This window comes from Pan paniscus, chromosome 17 (genome assembly GCF_029289425.2).
Source record: "Pan paniscus chromosome 17, NHGRI_mPanPan1-v2.0_pri, whole genome shotgun sequence".
Lineage (NCBI taxonomy): Eukaryota > Metazoa > Chordata > Mammalia > Primates > Hominidae > Pan > Pan paniscus.
The window spans coordinates 66,003,740-66,023,635 of NC_073266.2; the positions used below are offsets into that span (position 1 = coordinate 66,003,740).

Consider the following 19,896-nt stretch of genomic DNA (forward strand, 5'->3'; position numbering starts at 1 on the left):
ATTAGCCACGCGTGGTGGCAGGCGCCTGTAGTCCCAGCTACTCGGGAGGCTGAGGCAGGAGAATGGTGTGAACCCAGGAGGCGGAGCTTGCAGTGAGCCAAGATTGCACCACTGCACTCCAGCCTGGGTGACAGAGCAAGACTCTGTCTCAAAAGACTAAAAAACAAAAAAAAAAAAAACAAAAAAAAAAGGACCCAGAGCTTGAAGATTTGGAAAATTCTCAGCCTATGCATATTGGAAAAACAAAAAATGAAGAAGCATTTTCACCTCTAAAGAGCACACTAAGGTTGTGGCTGGCCAAACATTTGATAAAGAGATCATGGGTGCAACACATGGATTTTGCTAGCCAGCTCATAAGAGCCAGGGATAGAAGTTAGGCACTGCCAGTTTGAACTAAAGGGGACAGAGAAAGTGAGACAGGTTGAAAAAAGGCTGTTGGATATTGCGATTCTACAGAGCAGGATGGTAGAACTATTCAGTTGAGAAATATGCTTTGTCCTTCAAGAAAAGGCAACAATGACCCTGAAGGCAGTTCAGAGATTGTCAGGGCTCCTATCACAGAACCAAGGGGTAAGGTTGGTTTCTTCTCAGTTTCAGTAGACCAGATGGCCACCACAGAGAGCTGTGCAGGTGAGGTTGCCACAGAGAGTGGTGAGGTGATGCTGCCACTCCAGTGGGCTGGGATGGGGGGTGGACAGAGCACTGAACCAAAGAGGATTATTCTCAACCCCTAAGATCTAATGGAATTTGCCTTGCTAGGTATTGAACTTGCTTGGGACCTGTCACCCCTTTCTTCTGATTTCTCCCTTCTGGAATGGGAATGTTCATCCTATGCCTTTCCACCGTTATATTTTGGAAACACATAATAGTCGGGTTTCACAGGTTCATAGCTGGTGAGTAGTTTTGCTCACAATGAATTGTAGCTCGATTTTCATCCATACCTGATTTTGATGATATTTAGTTGAGATTTTGGTCTTTAGAACTAGAGTTGATGCTGGAATGAATTAAGACTTTTGGGACTGTTGGAATGGAATGAATGCATCTGCATGTAAGAAGGGCATGAACTTTGTGGGAGGCAGAAGTGGAATGAAATGAGCAGAATATCTGTATCCCCCCAAAATTAACATATTGAAACTCTACCCCAAATGTGATCGTATTTGGAGATGGGGTCTTTAGGAGATCATTAGCGTTAGTTGGGGTCCTGAGGATGGGGCTGTCATGAGGAAACATCAAAGAGCTTGCTGTCTCTCTTTCTCTCCCTGTACAAGCACAAGGAAGAGGTCACATGAGCACCCAGAGAAACAGTAGCTACCTGCAAGACTAGAGAACAGTCTGCAGAATGAAACCTCCCTGGCTGGCACCTTGAGCTTGGACTTCCTGGCCTCTAGAACTTCAAGAAAATACATTTCTGTGGTTTAAGCCACCAAATCTATGGTATTTTGTTATGCAGCCCAAACAGACAAATACAGACACATACTCTATGACATATTTATAAAAAGGTTTAAAACATGCAATTCTACCATATGTTGTTTAGGAACACACACATATGTAATAATAACATAAATGCATCCATGGGAAGTATAAACACCAAATTTAGGAGAGTGGTTCTCTTTGCAGGGTAGGGGAAGGGGAAATGCAATTGAAGGAGGGCCAGGAAGCCTCAACTATATTTGCTATTTTATTTCCTAAGGTGAATGCTATGTCATTTTCTAAATCTTTTTGTGTGTTTTTTATGTCACAAGAATATTTTTAAAAGAAAAGATTGGGTCCTCGTGACATCATCAAGGCACTGGATCAAATCTTACCAAGTTATATGAGCCAACACACCCCATAATTGTTTCAGCCAGTAGGAGTATAATTTGTTTGTTGTTGCAGTCAGAGGCTCATCAGAGATCTGGTCTCCTCCATGAGGCCTCACCTAACTACTGCAGATCTGGAATAGCCCAGTCTCTCACCTGCTATAAACTACGATGGCTTTCACTTGGTTCAATATTGTGTGGATTTATTCCCTATTTATTTCATGTGCAGTTATCCACCATAAAATCATAACAATAACAACAATAGCTACCATTTATTGGGTGCTTCCTGTGTGTCAACAACACAGTGCTTAACTTTGTCACATCCAAGTACTAACCAGGCCTGACCCTGTTTAGCTTCTGAGATCAGACAAGTTCGGGTGCATTCAAGGGGGTATGGGCATAGACTCAGCGCTTTGCTTTCTACATCCATCATTTTAAACCATCCTCACTATTACTAACTCTGTTTTTGCACACAAGGAAACTGGAGCTCAGAGATGCTAAATGATTCATCCAAGGTCACACAGCAAAAAAAGTGCCAAGTCCAATCGTTTTCTGCCAGCTCCTCAAAGCAGGAACCTGTCTGCTTTCCTACATCCCCCACCACGACCTGAGGCTAGGTCCACCAGTGTGAGCTGATACAGCAACAGACTCTTTGTCCCCAGAGGTTGTTCAGAACAGAGACTTGGTGACAAGGACCAGCTGCAGGGTGGATGAGCAGGGCTTCCCATTGGTGAAGGCTGCACTGGCATGGCTCGAGAGAGCCTGTTGGCCTCATTGTGCACTCATGGGCCACAGTGGTACCATCCTCCGGGTCTCCACCTGATCCCAGACACAGGCACTCAGACTTGCTGGAGCACTTGCTACCAGCTCCCACTAGGTGTCTCTGTTACTTTATTTTTTGTGTGCCAGAAGGCAAATCAAAGCCACTTACTTAAAACTATTCAAATCCAGATAAACGGGCTGCCTGGAACTCTGGTGGCCTCAGAGAAACCAGACTTCTATAGCCAGAACCTGTGGGCTTGAGAAGGAGAAGATAAAATAGCTTACATTTACTGGAGGCCTTTTGCACATCAGCAAGTTTACATACCTTAATATTAACAGTAGTTAACACTAAGTAATGTTTTGTATGCATAAGGCACTCTCATGTGCTTTTTGCAAATATTAATGCACTCATACCTCATAACAACCCATAAGTACAGAGGTATGAAGGGTTAAGTAACTTGCCTAAGGTCACACAGCTAGTACACGGCATGGTCATTTGGATCATTCAGGTCTCATAACTACCCTGCAAAATACATGTTGTCATCCCTATTTTACATATGTGGAAACCAGGCTCAGAAAAAGTAAGAGGCACAACGTTATACAGCTAGACAGTGGCTGAAGCAGAATTCAAACTTAGATCTATTTGACTCAGGTCAAAATATGAGTTGGCCCCATTCCCTGAGAAGGAATGAAGACCAGATCATAGGTAGGATCCTGTGTCCTTAACCCCATGTGGGTCACACACACAGCCCTGCAGACTCCACAAAGGACTGTGCAGACCCACTTCTCTGTAGACAGGGCTGAGATGTTCTGAATTCTACCAGGAATTGCTTTGAAAGTAAGGGAGGGGCGACAAAATGTCATCTTTGCATGTAAAACGGATGTGTAGAGAGAAGCAACTCCCCTCTCCAATTCAGGAGGATGAGGGAGAATTGCCTTAGAGGGGGTAGGTTTTGGTTAAAGCCAGCAGAGGTTGCCATAGGTGGGATCTGAAGGTATCTGTGGAAGGCCTCAAAATTGCTCCCTTTAGACTGGTTGGCTTCACTGCTGAATTCTACGACTTTTAAAGAACTAATACTATTTTTTCTGCAACTATTCCAGAAAATTGAAGGCAAAGGAATTCTTCCAAACTCATTCTACAAGACCAGCATTACCCTGATGCCAAAAGCAGACCAGGACACAACTAAAAAAGAAAACTATAGGCCAAAATTCCTGATGAACATAGTTGCAAAATTTCTCAGCAAAATACTAGCAAACTGAATCTAACAGCATATCAAAAAGATTACATACCATGATCAAGTTGCAAGGATATTTCAGCATATGAAGATCACTAAATGTGATACATCATCAGAATGAAGGACAAAACCATAAGATCATTCTAATAGATGGAGAAAAAGTGCTTGATAAAATACAACATTAGTTCATGATAAAAACTCTCAACAAACTAGGTATAAAATGAACATACCTCAAAACAATAAAGGTCACATATGACAAACCCACAGCTAACATATTAGTACTAATTTTATACCGAATGGGGAAATGTTGAAAGCCTTTCCTCTAAGATCTGGAACAAGATAAGGATGCTCATTTTCACCACTGTTATTCAACATAGTACTTCAAGTCCTAGCGAGAGCAATTAAGCAAGAGAAGGAAATAAAAGGCATCCAAATTGGAAAGAAGGAATTCAAACTGTCCCCGTTTACAGGCAATATGATTTAGAAAAACCTAAAAACTCCACCAAAAAACTGTTAGAACTAATAAAGAAATTCAATAAAGTTGCAGGATACTAACTCATCATACAAAAAGCAGCAGCATTTCTATTTGCCCATAATGAACAATCTGAAAAAGAAACCAAGAAAGCAATCCCATTTACAATAGCTAGGAAAAAAAATACCCAGGAGTAAATTTAACCAGAGGTGAAAAATCTCCATAATGAAAACTATAAGATACTGATGAAAGAAAATTGAAGAGGATACAAAAAATGAAAAGATATTACATGTTCATAGATTAGAAGAATTAATATTGTTAAAATGTCCATACTGCCAAAAGTGATATACAGATTCAATGCAATCCCTATCAAAATACCAATAACATTCTTCCCAGAAACAGAAAGAACAACCCTAAAATTTATATAGAACCACAGAAGACCCTGAATAGTCAAAGCAATCCTGAGCCAAAAGAACAAAGCTGGGGATATCACACTACCTGACTTCAAAATATACTACAAAGCTATGGTAACCAAAACAGCATGGTGCTGGCTTAAATACAGACACATAGACCAATGGAAAAGAATAAATTAAGAACCCAGAAATAACTCTTTGGCCCTGAGGTCCTACAAGAGGCCAGAGGAGTACAGGTACTCAGGGAGGCTGTGCAGCCCCAGGCCTGTATCAATCACCACGTCCTGCTTGGAACCATGCACCAGCCAAATGTTGGCATGGTTGCCCGACTCATAGAAGTGTTCTTGAATCCAAAAGATACTACCACCTGGAGACTTGTGGGTGTACCACTTGAGCGCCAACATGCTGGGCATGGGTGCAGCCAGGCAGATGCCTTTCAGAATTTGCCCACATGTCTAGTATAACTAGATCTGATGGCTGGGAATAAAGGAAGAGGAGGATGTGCTGCTCATACCTTTAATACTGAGGCTGTTGGATTTAGCAAAGGTGAAAAGTTACCTTATGTAGTGTTGAAACCACCCCCACTATTTCCTGATGCAGATTATAAATCAGTGCCACTGAAAACAGAAGATGAAGAATACATGCTGGCTTTGAAACAGGAGTTGAGAGAAACAATGAAAAGAATGCCTTATTTTATTGAAACACCTGAAGAAAGACAAGATATTGAAAGGTATAGTAAAAGATACATGAAGGTATATAAAGGAGAATGGATACCAGATTGGAGAAGACTTCCAAGAGAGATGACGCCAAGAAATAAATGTAAAAACACAGGCCCAAAACCCGAAAAGGCAAAAGACACAGGCAAAGTCACCTCACTAATACTTCAGATGTGTTGAAAAAAATTGGGGAATTGGGAAAGAAAGGTGATGGTGAAAATTCAGAAGAGGAAAATGAAAAGGAAGAAGGAAGCAAAGAGGAAAGTAAAGAAGGTGATGATGACGATGACGATGATGCTGCAGAACAGGAGGGATATGATGAAGAAGAGCAAGAAGAGGAAAATGACTACATTAATTCATAATTCGAAGATGGAAATGATTTTGGCCCAGACAGTGATGACAACATGGATGAAGCAACCTATTAGGCATGAAATTTTTCAAAAAGTATTTTTATGATGCAGCTTCTGAACATTTGGACAGATTTGTTTTGTATTTTTTTCTGATAAGGAATAAGTATTTTTGTTTGTTTGTTTGTTTTTTTGGACAGATATTTGTTACCAAAATATTCAAAACCACTTTGAGTTTACATACTAATTACCTTACAAATTAGTCCCTGACACTCTGACCTTCCTTCTAAACACCTCTGCCATCTCTCTTATGTACTCTTGTGGGTTTTCTTGTATTATTTGAATCGGAATGTGCCTAAAGAATTTTTGCTCTCTTAATCTCTGTATACATACTTGAAGAAATCATGCTTGCTTAACTGCTGATTTTTTGTAAAACTATTACCAGTCATAGTGGATTTCTATAACCTGAAAGTTGATATAATACAGCACATGGAGCACTTTAAAAACAAACTTGAAAATAATTTTATTTCTTACTTTTACATGGTATGTTCTAGACTACTGCATTATGACTACATAAACCAACCTGGGCTTTTATAAGTACAGAATTGTGAAATAGAGGTTTTGTGATGGAAAACATACACACAAGGAAAAATACCAAACTGAGCAATATAAATTTCACGGCTCACATCTTAGCCAGTACAAAGAAATTTTCACATGGGGTGAATATTATAAATACTTGAACTGGGGACTAACTTAATACTGTATGATATATGAATTAATTATTCCACTGTAATAACTGTGACATCTTCAAATAGTTGGGCTTATGAAAAATTTGACTAAGACATTTTAATTTTAAACTTTATGTAAATGTGAAATAAGTTCTGGTCATATAAATATCACTGTAGAATGCATGTGTGTGAACTCTATGAAGTGTGGTGGCCTTTTATGTTTCAGAGTACTCAAGCTGTACAACTGATTTATATAAAAATGCAAAATGAACTCAGGTCATTTTGAAATTAAGATTAATTTTTTTGTTGTTTAAAGCTAGCTCCCCTAACTTTATATATTTTTTGGGAAAAAAAATACCTAAAAACCTCAACCTAAAAAGACTCACAAATGCCAAACATTTTCAAGGAATTTTATATTATATATTTCAAAAATGATTTATCAGTGTTATCTACCAAAATAAATAATTTTATTTTTCCCCTTTGGGAAGATATCATTATCCTCTAATGTGAGAATCAGATCCCTAGATTCTATTTCTACCTGTACTATTAAACTCAACCTTGAGCCTGGAAAAAAAAAAGAACCCAGAAATAAATTAATGTATTTACAGCTAATGGATTTTTGACAAAGACACCAAAAACATACATTGGGGAAAAGACAGTCTCTACAATACGTGTTGCTAAGAAAGTTAGATATTTGTATGCAGGAGAATGAAACTAGAACCCTATCTCTCACTGTATACAAACATCAACTGAAAATGGATTAAAGACTTAAATCTGAAGACATGAAACTACGAAACTACTAGAAAGAAACATGGGGAAATGCTTCCTGACGTTAGTCTGGCCAAAAATTTTTTTTTAACAAGATCTCAAAAACACAAGCAACAAAAGCAAAATAGATAAATGGGATTCTATCAAACTAAAAAGCTTCTGCACAGCAAAGGAAACAATCAATAGAGTAAAGTGACAACCTGTAGAAGAGTAGAAAATATTTGAAACTGTGCATCCAACAAGGGATTAATAAGCAGGACACATGGAACTCAAACAACTCAACAGCAAAAAAGCAAATAACCAGATTTTAAAATGAGCACCTGAGCTGGTGATTGTGTGCCTGCAGTCCCAGCTACTTGGGAGGCTGAGGTAGACAGTTGTTCGAGCCCAGGAGTTCAAGTCCAGCCTGGGCAACAAAGCAAGACTCTCATATTCAAAAAAAATAAAAGGGCAAATGATCTAATAGACATTTCTCAAAAGAAGAAAACCAAATGGCCAACAGGTATATGAAAAATGCTCAACATTGCTAATCATTAGGAAAATGCAAATCAAAACCACAATGAGATATCCTGATCAAAAAGACAAAAAAATAACAAACGTTGGCAAGCATGCAGAGAAAGGGGAACTCTTATACACTGTCAGTGGGAAATTACATTAATATGGCCATTATGGAAAACAGTGTGGAGGTTCCTCAAAAAACTAAAAACAGAAATACCGCAGGATCCACTAATCCCCCCACAAGTGAAAGAAAACCAGTATATGAAAGAGATGTCTGCATTTCATGTGTATTTCTGCACTCTTCCCAATAGCTAAGACACAGAATCAAGCTAAGTGACCATCAACAAATGAACAGATAAAGAAAATGTGTGTGTGTGTGTACATATACGTACATACATATATATATGTATTCCATCGTGTATATATATGTGTGTGTATATATATATGTATGTATGTGTATGTATATATACGATGGAATACTTTTGGCAAGAAAAAGAATGAAATCCTGTCATTTGTAACAGCATGGATGAGCCTGGAAGACATTATATTAAGTAAAATAAGCCAAACACAGAAAGACTAATATTGCATGTTCTCACTCATACGAAGAAGCTAAAAGAGCTGATCTTACCGATCTTATGGAAGTGCAGAGTAGAGTAGTGGTTTCTAGAGGCTGGGAAGGGCAGAGAGAGAGGTCTGCTAATGGATACAAGATTGCAACTAGATATGAGGAATACATGTTAGTGTTCTATAACAGCGGCCCCCAACGTTTTTGGCGCCAGAGACCAGTTACGCGGAAGACAATTTTTTCACAGACAGAAGGTGGGGGTTGGGTGCGATGGTTTCAGGATGGTTCAAGCGCATTACATTTACTGTGCACTTTATTTATACTATTATTACATTGTAATATATAATTAAGTAATTATACAACTCACCATGATGTAGAATCAGTGGGACCCCTGAGCTTGTTTTCCTGCAACTAGGTAGTCCCATCTAGGGATGATGGGAGACAGTGACAGATCATCAGGCATTGGATTCTCATAGGGAGTGCACAACCTAGATACCTCACACACAGTTCACAATAGGGTTTGCACTCCTATGAGAATCTAATGTCACTGCTGATCTGACAAGAGGTGGAGCTCAGGTGGTAATGTGAGCGATGGAAAGTGGCTGTAAATACGAATGAAGCTTTGCTGGCTTGCCCTGCCACTCGCCTCCTGCTGTGCAGTCACAGACTGCTACCAGTCCATGGCCCAGGGGTTGGGGACTGTTTTATAACACAGTAGGGTGACATCCTTAAGAATAATTTATTGTATATTTCAAAATACTTACATGAGAGGATTTTGAACGTTCCTCAAACAAGAAGTGATAAAAATTTGAGTTGATGAATATGCCAATTACCCGAATTTGATTATAACAAATTATATACATATATCAAAAAATCACATATACACCATAAGTATGTACAATTACACCAATTAAAAATACACTTTTTTAAAAAAAGGCTTAGAAACAAGGACCAACTCAATAGTACTCAATAGTAATAAGCACTCCTAGTGTTCAGATTCTAAATACCAATTTCCATTGAAAGGAACCAGGATTGCTTGAAGAAACAACTGATTCTAGGTCAGGGAGACAGAAAAATGTACAAGATGAGGTTGGGCTAACTTCAAAAGGCTCCCACTAGACAATGGGACAATTTGAGGTTGTATTAGAGTAATAACTGCAATGGATTTAAATACATAAAATGTGTTTAAATTTATTGGACTATAATAATATTATAAAACATTAAACTTTGGAAGATATCAGGAAATCAACTCATTCATATGAAAATTGGTAAGTAACGGAAAATAAGTTTAAAAAAAGTTGCTCCCTTTACCCAATTTACAGCTGGTGACTGAAATGCCACCTTTTATGAATATTTATTTAGTTTTAGCATTAGCAGCTATTCAGGTACCCACCTGTGGTAGTCTCAGTGCTGCTCACCACATCTTTCTAGTTGGCCATCCAGGCCATGGTAGGTTGGCACATCCCATCCCCATGGTTAGGTGTGGCCACGTGGCTCTCTCTGGATAATGAAACATGAGTGGGAGTGATGAGAGTCATGTCCAGCTGAAACATTGAGAGCCAGTCCACAATTCTTCAAACTCTTACCCTCCTTCTGCCACAGGGGCCAGCAATGTTCCAGATTGGGTCAGATTTATCAGCCTGGGAGCCAAGGTAAACATGTCAAAGCCCCATGATCATGTAGTGTGAGTGAGAAATAATTGTGGTATTTAGCCCCCAAGATTTTGGTGTTGTTTGTAATGATCATATAATCTAGTCCATCCTGACTGATACACCACCAAGGAACATCAATCTAGTAATTAGCCAATAACATCATAGTGTGAATTTTCATAAAGCCAAGACTAGAGAAACCGGAGCTTTACTGGTGGAAAAAAAGAAAAAAAAATCTGTTATGGTTAACCTCCAAAGTTGGTCTAAGCCCTTCTACTCCTTCTGTATGTACACATTGTTCCTCACATCAAAAGGTGGAGTCTAATTTCCTCTACCTTGAATCTGATTATAGTAATTTGTTTGGCAAATAGAGTGAGATGGAAATGACACTCTGGGACTTCCAAGACCAGGTCCTATGAAGCCTGGGTCTCTTGGAACAATCCTCTGGGGACGTTCCCTCTCAGAAAACAGCATCAGGTATAAGAAGCGCAGCCCATCAGAGGCCATGTGTGGACAGGCTCTGGTGGACAGCCCCAGCTGAGCTCCCAACCATGTGAGGGCACCATCTTTAACATCTGGTACAGTCAAGCCTTCAGCCCCAGGCACCATTTGAACACAACCACGTGAAAACTGCCCAGCCAAGACAGTCAACACAGAAAGTCACGTGAGATAATATTAAATTGTTGTTTCAACCACTAAATTTTAGGATGGTTTGCTATTCAGCAATACATAAGCTGAACAGAAATTGGCACCTGGAAGTGGGTTGCTATTGTAGTATTTTAATCGAAAATACGTGGCATTGGCTTTGGGACCAGGCAACAGGCAGAAGCTGGAAGGTTCAGAGGCTGCTGTTAGTGAAGATTTGAAGACAAAAACCAAAGAAAATATGACTGCTCCTACATAGTGGTGGAAGTTCAGTGACATGAAATAAAAAATATTTATTTTTATTCAGTCATCCTGACTGAATGTTTTAAGTGCTAACATGTTTCTTTCAGTTATTTATGACAAGATATCCAGTCATAAAGATGAACTAAAAAGGCAATTTTCTAATTTTAGGCAAAATTTAGAGAAAGTATGGAAGACTCATGACAGTCTTTTCAGCTAATTAAAGGTTCTCAAAGTAAGAATGGACTAAGGTAACAACCCTTTGTTGAAATTTCAGAAAGATTTAAGGATATCCCATTACATGCTAACCATGCTACCCTCTTAGACAGACAATCAGGTTCCTATGAATCTTAATAGGGTGCATCTTAGACCCTCTTCTAGATAAAAAGACTTCCGAGAGTATTAAGGGTATTGTCTCGTCTCACAGAACCCTGACTCTCAATGCAAGGTAGAGAAGGGTTTGCCTGAAAGATATTTATGGGTATGGCATTTATATATTGGCACAAACGCCAATAAGATTAATGAGAAACCCGCAAAGTTTTTAAGAGAATTGTCTAAAGAAAGCAGCACCACCTTGGAATGAAAAAGACAGAAGCAATCCAAAATAAAAAGAGCCCCTGGGGCCTTTTTCCTACCACAGTGATGGTGGACCACTTCCTAGGAGCAGAATTAAACTCTTATTTTTAAAAACTGGTAATGTGTGTGGCTGTATTTCAGCATCGCTATGAACAAGACACTGCTTTGTTCTGCCCATTCTTTGCCTCTCTGAAGAGAAGGGTTCATTGCAGTTATCCTATCCCTGTATTGCCATCATATGTTGGGTGTGTGGGGTGAAAATAACTCATGTTTATTTCACCGGTCTTTAGATTGAAAAAAATGATACCCAAGGAGCTACACCAAAAAAGAAAACCCCAAACTCCCACACATTTAAGGAGCTTCAGTCACACTTGGATTTGATTTAATGAAGATATGGAGCAAGTGCTGAAATGGAAGAAGACTTTTGGTGATTATGGGAGGGTAAGTGTATTACGCATATGGAAGTTCATAAATTGTCAGAGCCAAAGGTCAGACTTCCATGGTGGCCTCAAACAATTCTGGACTCCCTGTACTACAGTAGTATGTCTTACATTAAGAAGTAGAGGTCAGGCGTGGTGGCTCACACCTGTAATCCCAGCACTTTGGGAAGCTGAGGTGGGTGGATCACAGGGTCAAGAGATCGAGACCATCCTGGGTGACATGGTGAAACCCCATTTCTACTAAAAATACAAAAATTAGCTGGGTGTGGTGGCATGTGCCTGTAGTCCCAGCTACTCGGGAGGCTGAGGCAGGAGAAACACTTGAACCTGGGAAGTGGAGATTGCAGTGAGCCGAGACTGCGCCACTGCACTCCAGCCTGGAGACAGAGCAAGAGTCTGTCTAAAAAAAAAAAGAAGAAGAAGAAGAAGAAGAAGAAGAGTCTTGCTCCTCTCCACATGAATATGGGCCATCTTCCTTGACACTTGAATGCAGCAGAAATAATGTGCTTAAGCTTCTGAGCTAAGTCATGAGGCCTTGCTGCTTCTTCCTTGGACTCTTAGAATCCTTGCTTTTGGGACACTTTCCCTAGGAAGCCCATTACCATGCTGTGAGAAGTCCAAGTCACATGGAGAGCCACACGCAGGCTTTCCAGTCAACAGCTCCATCTCCCAGCCAACGGCATCATCTGCCATGTAAGTGAGCCATTTCAGGTGTCAGCTCATTCAAGCCTTCAGATGACTCTAGGACCAGCTGCCATTTGACTGAAAATACGTATGAGATCCTAAGTAAGAATCACCCAGCTGAGCCCAACCAGCCAACAAAATCATAAGTGATAATACTGTCTGTTTTAAGTCACTAAGTCTGGGAGTGGTGTGTTACACCAGTAGATAACAAGACAACTTCTCAGGTATGAGTCCTGGACCAGAGATCCAGATAATGGGTGTTACCAGCTTTGAGACATCAAAGGAATGCATCAGGGTACCATGGGCTAAAGAGGGTTGACAGGGGCCTCTCACAATAGATATTCAGTAAATATTTGTTGAATGAACAAGCAAATGAATGAATGAAAGTGAGGATGGCAAGAACAGATTTCTCATCCTTCCTAGCCTCAGGAAGGCCTGGCTCTCTTCAGCTACCAGCACACTGTTGTTTCCAAAGCTGTGTCCCCAGCCAGCCCTGGCCATGATGGAGGGGTGTGTCTGGGGACCTTCCTTAGCCTCTCACCCTGGGAAACTAAAAGGGCTTCCTTCTCAGGGTTCAGGCAGCTTCCCTTCTCATCCTGCTCTTCCTCTAATCCATAGCTCTCCAATACTTTTTAGTTCACAAGAGTTTTCCTTTCCAAGACAACCACATGTTTCTACCCTATTATAATGGCCACTTCTAGAAGCCAGCCCCAAAGAGGCTGACTGTCTCCATTTTTTTAATCTCTAGCAGCTCTCCACACCCCTACAATGACTCCAGTAACCCCATAATAATGGTCATGAGAGTACAAGTCTGTTTTCTACTGGCATAGTGGATGTGCCAGGATCCACAAAAAGGAAGCTCAGAGCAGGAAAAGCTTTTGCTCTTCTCTGAGTCTTGAAGTCTGGATTTATTCCTTCCTCAATCACTTATTGTAAAACTTTAAGCAAATACTTAGATGTAGAGCCTTATTGTCCCCCACATCACAAGGTTATTATGAGGAGTAAGTGGGAGGGTGTTTATGTAACCTAGCACAGATCTGGGACCCGTGAGACATTCTGTAAATATCCATTTGACCATTTATTTTTTTCCACCATTGCAGGAGATAAGGTTGCAACATTCCTACCCAAGGAGCTCTGACTTTGGAGTTTCTCTCTAGTTTATAAGTACCACACCAAACGGTCTCCTAAAAGAGTACTAAAACGGTGTCTTTTCTTACATTATAAGACATCATTAGTAAGGAAATGATTTAAACGGGGTTTCCACTCTCCTTGTTGTCTCTCCTTGTCTCTCTCCTCTTTTAGGAAAACTGTGCCCCAGCTAAATCAGAGATCACAGAGGGGATTCTTCCCTGTCACCCTAAAGTCTTCCCCTCTGAGTTTTTCTGGCCTCTCTCCCCTGAGAAGTAGGCAGCTATCTTTCATGCCTCTATCCCTTGGGGTTCCTCAAAAGAACTGAGCATCAGCCTGGTAGAATGGAGAGAATACTGGAAAAAGATGCAGGAGTTTTGGTGTCCAGTTCCAGCTCTTTAACTCACTTTTTAAATAACCAAAGTTGTCTGAATATGTGATGAGCAGGTAGTAAGATCTCTGCCACTGGAGGTTTTCAAGCACGATTGAGAAAACTACGTGGCCAGGACACTGTGAAAAGGACTCAAGCATTGGATAAATTATTATTATTATTATTATTATTTTTTGAGATGGAGTCTCGCTCTTGTTGCCCAAGTCTGGAGTGCAATGGCGCCATCTTGGCTCACTGCAACTTCTGCCTCCCAGGTTCAAGCGATTTTCCTACCTCAGCCTCCCAAGTAGCTGGGATTACAAGCACCTACCATCATGACTGGCCAATGTTTGTATTTTTAATAGAGAAGGGGTTTCACCATGTTGACGAGGCTGGTCTCAAACTCCTAATCTCAGGTAATCTGCCTGCCTCGGCCTCCCAAAATGCTGGGATTATAAGCATGAGCCATCATGCTCAGCCGAGCATTGGATGAATTGTTGAATGACATGACTTCCTCCCAAGAATTTTAAGTGTCTAACTCTTGAGATTAAATGAATTTATATTGTGACTCGTGGAAATTAATTAAAACTGAGCACTAGTTTCCTCATCTGTAAGACAAGAGGGTTGAACTAAATGTTATCTAAGGCCTCTTACATCACCATCACCCACCACCTCCTCCACAACAATTCAGCTTACCCAGGTTGGCCTACCCTGCTTGACTCTATTCTACTCTAACCAGGTTGCTCCCCTGGGTCAGGGAAAACATTTCCCCAGATAGGACCAAGGCAAGAACGCAGGGGTACTGGGGGCATGTGGTCACCGAGAAGCCAGCCAGTTTGTATTGCCCGTGTCCTGTGAAATCAAAGACTTAGATCTATGACAAAGAACTACATACTGAGAAGGTTAAGAGGTACTCAATGAAGACATAAAAAGTCGACAGTCAGGAAGGAGCTGGGGACTTCAGCAGCAACTCAGAGTCCACTGCCAGGTCAGGACCACCTGTGCCGGCTGCTGCCTAATCTGATATATATACAACAGCATGGTCTACATTCATTGTCAGCCATCCTCACACAAACGTCATCCACAGGAAAGGGTCTTGGCCAGAGCAGAAATCAACAAGACTATGACTTGGAAATTCTAGGGGGAGGGGAGGCCTCTAGCCTCAGGAATTTTGTCACCCAGGTCGGGGTCTGTATAATAGCCTTCTTAAGAGACATAAAGGGCACTCACAGAGATTTGGACCAGGGCTGGCCTCCATCCAGCTTCCTACATTATCTTGAGCTCACTTGGTGAGATAACATAGCTAGCAGCTTCTGCATTCCTTCCTGGAATGCCTGTGATGTTTGGAGCCCTGCCACATGGCTCAGGCATTAATCATCAACCAGCGGATAAATGTTGACTGAGCATACTCTGTTAGGTCCCTGGTGTGCCTAAGAAGAGGGGTACCCTTTCCCTTTGGAAGGTTGCAGAAGATATATACCCATTAAAAGACTATTTAAAATCTTGACTAGTTAGTGATAACTTCCTTAAGAGTATAGGTGCTAATGAATTTCAGAAGAGAATGATATCCCTGTGGGGTGGAATGGTTCAGGGAGACCTCTTGAGAAATACAATATGGGCATTAAGGGGTCAGTGGGATTGTAAATGTCCTAGGGGAAGATGTGTTAAGACTGGGAGGTCACTAAGGACCTGAATGAGCAAGCTGTGCTGGGGACAGAACTAAGACCTGCTGGCTGAAGAGGGTCCTGAGCAAGGGGGAAAAAGAGACAGAAACTTAACTAATAACTATTTATGCATGTTTACACTTTTCACCCCAAGCAGAGAGCTGGCTCCTGAAGGTCAGCTTTGTACCAGGAAGTACTCCTTTCTTGCACAGAATTTTGAAATTGCTAGTTATCTTTTTTTTCCCTTGCATTGTTCATCTTAATTCCATTGTTAAGATGTCTTAATTACCACAAATAATATCAGATATCTTTCTCAGACATCTCTTTCTTGGAGCCTTCCACTCCTGCTCTATTCTGACCCACTGAGTTCTGGATGTGTTGCCTGAGGTTTGCTTTCTTGACTCTCCTAGGTTGGATATGCAACAATGCAATACACACTTTTCTCCAGGCAAGCTCCGTTGGACAACTTCCCCAGAAAAGAGGCTTGGCCAAAGCCAAAATCAGCCAGATTGTGACATGGAAATTCCAGGAGAGGGCAGGAGGCTAACCTGGGGGATTTTATTGCCCAGGGAAGAATGATATGACACTAAGTGGTGAAATGGCATGGCTTCTCTCTCTGTTGGTTTATCCCTGATTTGGGTGGAGCCTGTCTTGGAATGGCCTTCTCAGAAAAGAAATGCTCACTTCCAGCATTATCTCTCACAAGCAGGCTTTGTCTGCTGCATGCTGCATATACCCTTATATGCATATACCCTTATAATGTTATACTCCTTTTTTCCATATGTTTCTAGATCAGTGGCTGTCTATCTCTACATTGGGCACTCAATAATAAAAGAAGGTATTTGATTGTGTGTCCTCACAGCCCCCAGGCTGAGAATTTCTGCCCAAGGCTTAGTGGTGATCTTTCCTCAGGAGACCTTCAGTTCAGTGAATAAATGAATGACATAATAAACTTTATCCTATGTACCAATAAATAGATACACCTGCTATGGACCCATAAAAATTAGAAATTAAAAATCTAAGAAATACATATTGCTTATTAAAACAAAAAATAAAAATAAATAAACTTTGTCCTGAGGGCACTGGAGAGCCATGAAGGAATGTTAAAGTACTTTAGACCTGGGCATGACACAAGCAAATTTTCAGTTTAGAAAGATTACAGTGGCAGTCAAGTGGAGAATGGATTAGTTTGGAAGAGTGCTAGAGGGCAGGAGACAATTGGGAAAATATTGTGGGTCACCCAAGGAGACGTTAAGAAACCTAATGGAGGCACTGCCCCCTTTTGGTACTTAGCATATTCATTCATTCATTCAACAAATATTTATCAAGTCCCTAACATGGGTCGGGCAATATTGTAAGCATTAGGAATTATTACTGAGAACAAGAGGGGTATGTACCAGATTGTTTTGTTATTTAACTGTTCCAATTAACTTATACCTTGGCCAAATTAGAGTTTTCCTTTACATTTTGCTCAATAAACAGGAATTGAATTGAATGGAAACAATACAACAATTCTGATAAAACCCACAGCTTGAAAGATAGATGATTAAACCTTGGATGGAAGAGATGAGATGTTACAAGGGCAACATGAAAAATTCCCATATCTGGGTTTCTAAATTACCCACAAGTGCCAGCATACCATGACTGGGGGAAACACTGTAACTTGGTCTATGTGTTCTCTTTTGAAAGTTCTCAGGCACATACCCAGTCTGGCTGAGGACTGAGTCAGTGGAATCTTCTGGTTCCCCACACTTTCAGACCATCACTCTGCACTCCCTGCTGAAGCTCCCATATGCATTTGGGTGGAGATTGAAACTAACACTTTCCAGAGAATGTGAAGGAGGGAAAAGGGGGAGAGAGGAAGGCTAGTTTAACAACAAACTGGGAAAAAGGAGGGGAAAGCATTCTTATTATTGTTTCTAAAAACAGCTCCAGTCAAGACACTTCATTCAAAGTTGTTCAAATATGAAAATGGAATAGTAAGCTTGTGCTGTCACTGTTCCAAGAGCCTCCTGGAAGGCAGAACACATCACCCTGATTTGTATAGTAGCACACCCAGGATATGATCTCTTCCTAAGTGTGCACAAAAAAAAAAAAAAAAAAAAAAAAAAAAAAAAAGCTGTTCAGGACAGCAAGGCCTATCTTTGGTGTGTGGGCAAGTCAGTTTAGGGATTGGTGTTGATCTACAAGAGGGGACAAAAACGATCAATAAAATGAAAATGGCAGTACATTTCTCAACTGCTTTTCATCAATAAGCTCTGGCTCTTCACCTCCACTTCAGCGGAACATGGGAGCTAGTCTCAGCTTTCCATTGACAGGTTCTAGGACCTTGGACACTCAGCCTGTCTGGGTCTTGATGCTATAAAAACACATGATATTTTGATTCTCCACTTATCATCCATTCCTCCCCACCCCACCCTGACACATACACACATATGATTCATTCATTCACTCACTCAATTCAACAAAGATTTATTTAGTACCCACTATGTGCTAGGCACTGTTCTAGGCATTGGGGCTACATCAGAAACAAAATATCCCTCCTGGATATTCTGTTTATATTTTAGTTGAAGAAGACAAATAAATAGGAAATATAACGGGCAGTGATAAATAATATTGCAAAAAATTAAGTATACAATGAAAACCCAAAGTCTAAATACTACTGTGGTAAGATAAATAGTGTGTGCAAGTGTGTGTGTGTGTTTGTGTGTATGCATAAGTGTGTGTGTGTAGACATAGAGCACGCAGAGGGAGAAACAGTGGGAGGGAGGGGGAGCAGGGAACTGGGGGTGAGTGTACCACAAATGTATATGTGTGCAATTTTGGTAGTAAGAAAGTGGATGGGATTGTTCTGACTTTTGGAAGAACATGGAGTCCAAGACCAAGTTATCCTATGATTCATTATTCTGGCTTTGTCTGGACTGGGGTGGGAGAGAGTCTAGACAACATGCCCTGTGGGGCTCAGTAGCAGATGACCCAACTGTGGGAAGCAGAATGAGAAAGTGACTAGGGAATTGCACCTGTCAGACCCCCTTCCCTCTCGGCTTTTGGTAAAAGCTGAAATGAGGAGGAAGTAGCACCTTCCTATGGCATTCCTTACTCTCCTGCTCTCAGGCTCAGCTCCTCTCTGAGAGAACACTGATCTGGAAAGTCTGCAGGTCCAGTCATCACTGTTCTCCCCAAGAGGTGAGGGAGTGGGCTCTTCTCCCCACCCGGGCCCTAGCCTGGTCTCAGCTCACCTGGGCTCACCTAGGTTGTGCTGCACCTTCAGGTCCTATGGCCCCAGTACTGGAAGATGCAGCTTATTACAATTTCAGGATATCGTGGGCCCTCTGTGTATGGCAGCTATCATCAACAAGTCAGCCTTCTGACTTTCACTCTCCTCTCCTATAAAACAGGTGTAACAGCTGCAACTTTGTAAGATGGACCATGAGTATTGTTCGTGGTAATAATAATGCACTCCGTACAGGAAGACTTATTGTATGCCAGGCACTGTGCTAGTTACTTTGCATGTATAATCTCATTTATCTTAGCGAAATTCCATAAGTACTACTATTGTATCCATTTTATAGATGAGAAATCTGAACAGAGACAGTTTTTAAAAACTGTCCCAGGTCACACAGTTAGTAAGTTGTGGAGCTAGGACTCAAAATCAGATCTATCTTCAAAGCTAGTATGCTTAGTATTTATAAAGTACTTCAGTCATAATAGGAGTATCAGTTATCTAACTGCTAGGAAACAGATCATCCCAAAACTTAGTGGCTTAAGACAACCACCATTTATTTAGTCCACAATTCTGTAGGCTAACAACTTAAGCTAGGCTCAGTTGGGTGGCTCTTCCAGTCTTTGCTGGGGTCCTTCATGATTCTGTGGTCAGCGGCAGGTTGACTAGGTGGCTCTGCTTGTGTGAGTTAGTGGGATGTGGTCTAGGGTGCCTCGCCTCTCCTCCACATGGTGTCTCTCATCCTCCAGCAGGCCAGCCCAGGCTTTTTCCCCATGGCAGTGACCTAGGCTTAGAACTGGCACACTGTCACATTCTTTTGTTCAAAGTAAGTCATAAGCCAGCCCTGATTCAAGAAGTGGGGAAACAGGATCCACCTCTTGTTAGGAGGTGCTGCAAAGACATGCTCAGAGGATGAGATACTGGGAGGTTAGTAATGGAGCTGTCACTGCGATCAGTCTATGACAATAGGCATT

General features: G+C 41.0%; 1 long non-coding RNA gene and 1 pseudogene across 1 annotated transcript in view; one reads left to right on the forward strand and one right to left on the reverse strand.

Moving 5' to 3' along the window:
• LOC117976793 (uncharacterized) overlaps nt 1-19,896 on the reverse strand; it is a 78,843-nt gene that overhangs the window by 11,604 nt on the left and 47,343 nt on the right. The window contains exon 3 of the long non-coding RNA XR_004667560.3: nt 9,697-9,803. This is a non-coding gene — a long non-coding RNA (uncharacterized LOC117976793). The remainder of the gene's footprint in view (nt 1-9,696; nt 9,804-19,896) is intronic.
• Nucleotides 5,155-6,157, forward strand: LOC100981709 (DNA-directed RNA polymerase III subunit RPC7-like; annotated as a pseudogene).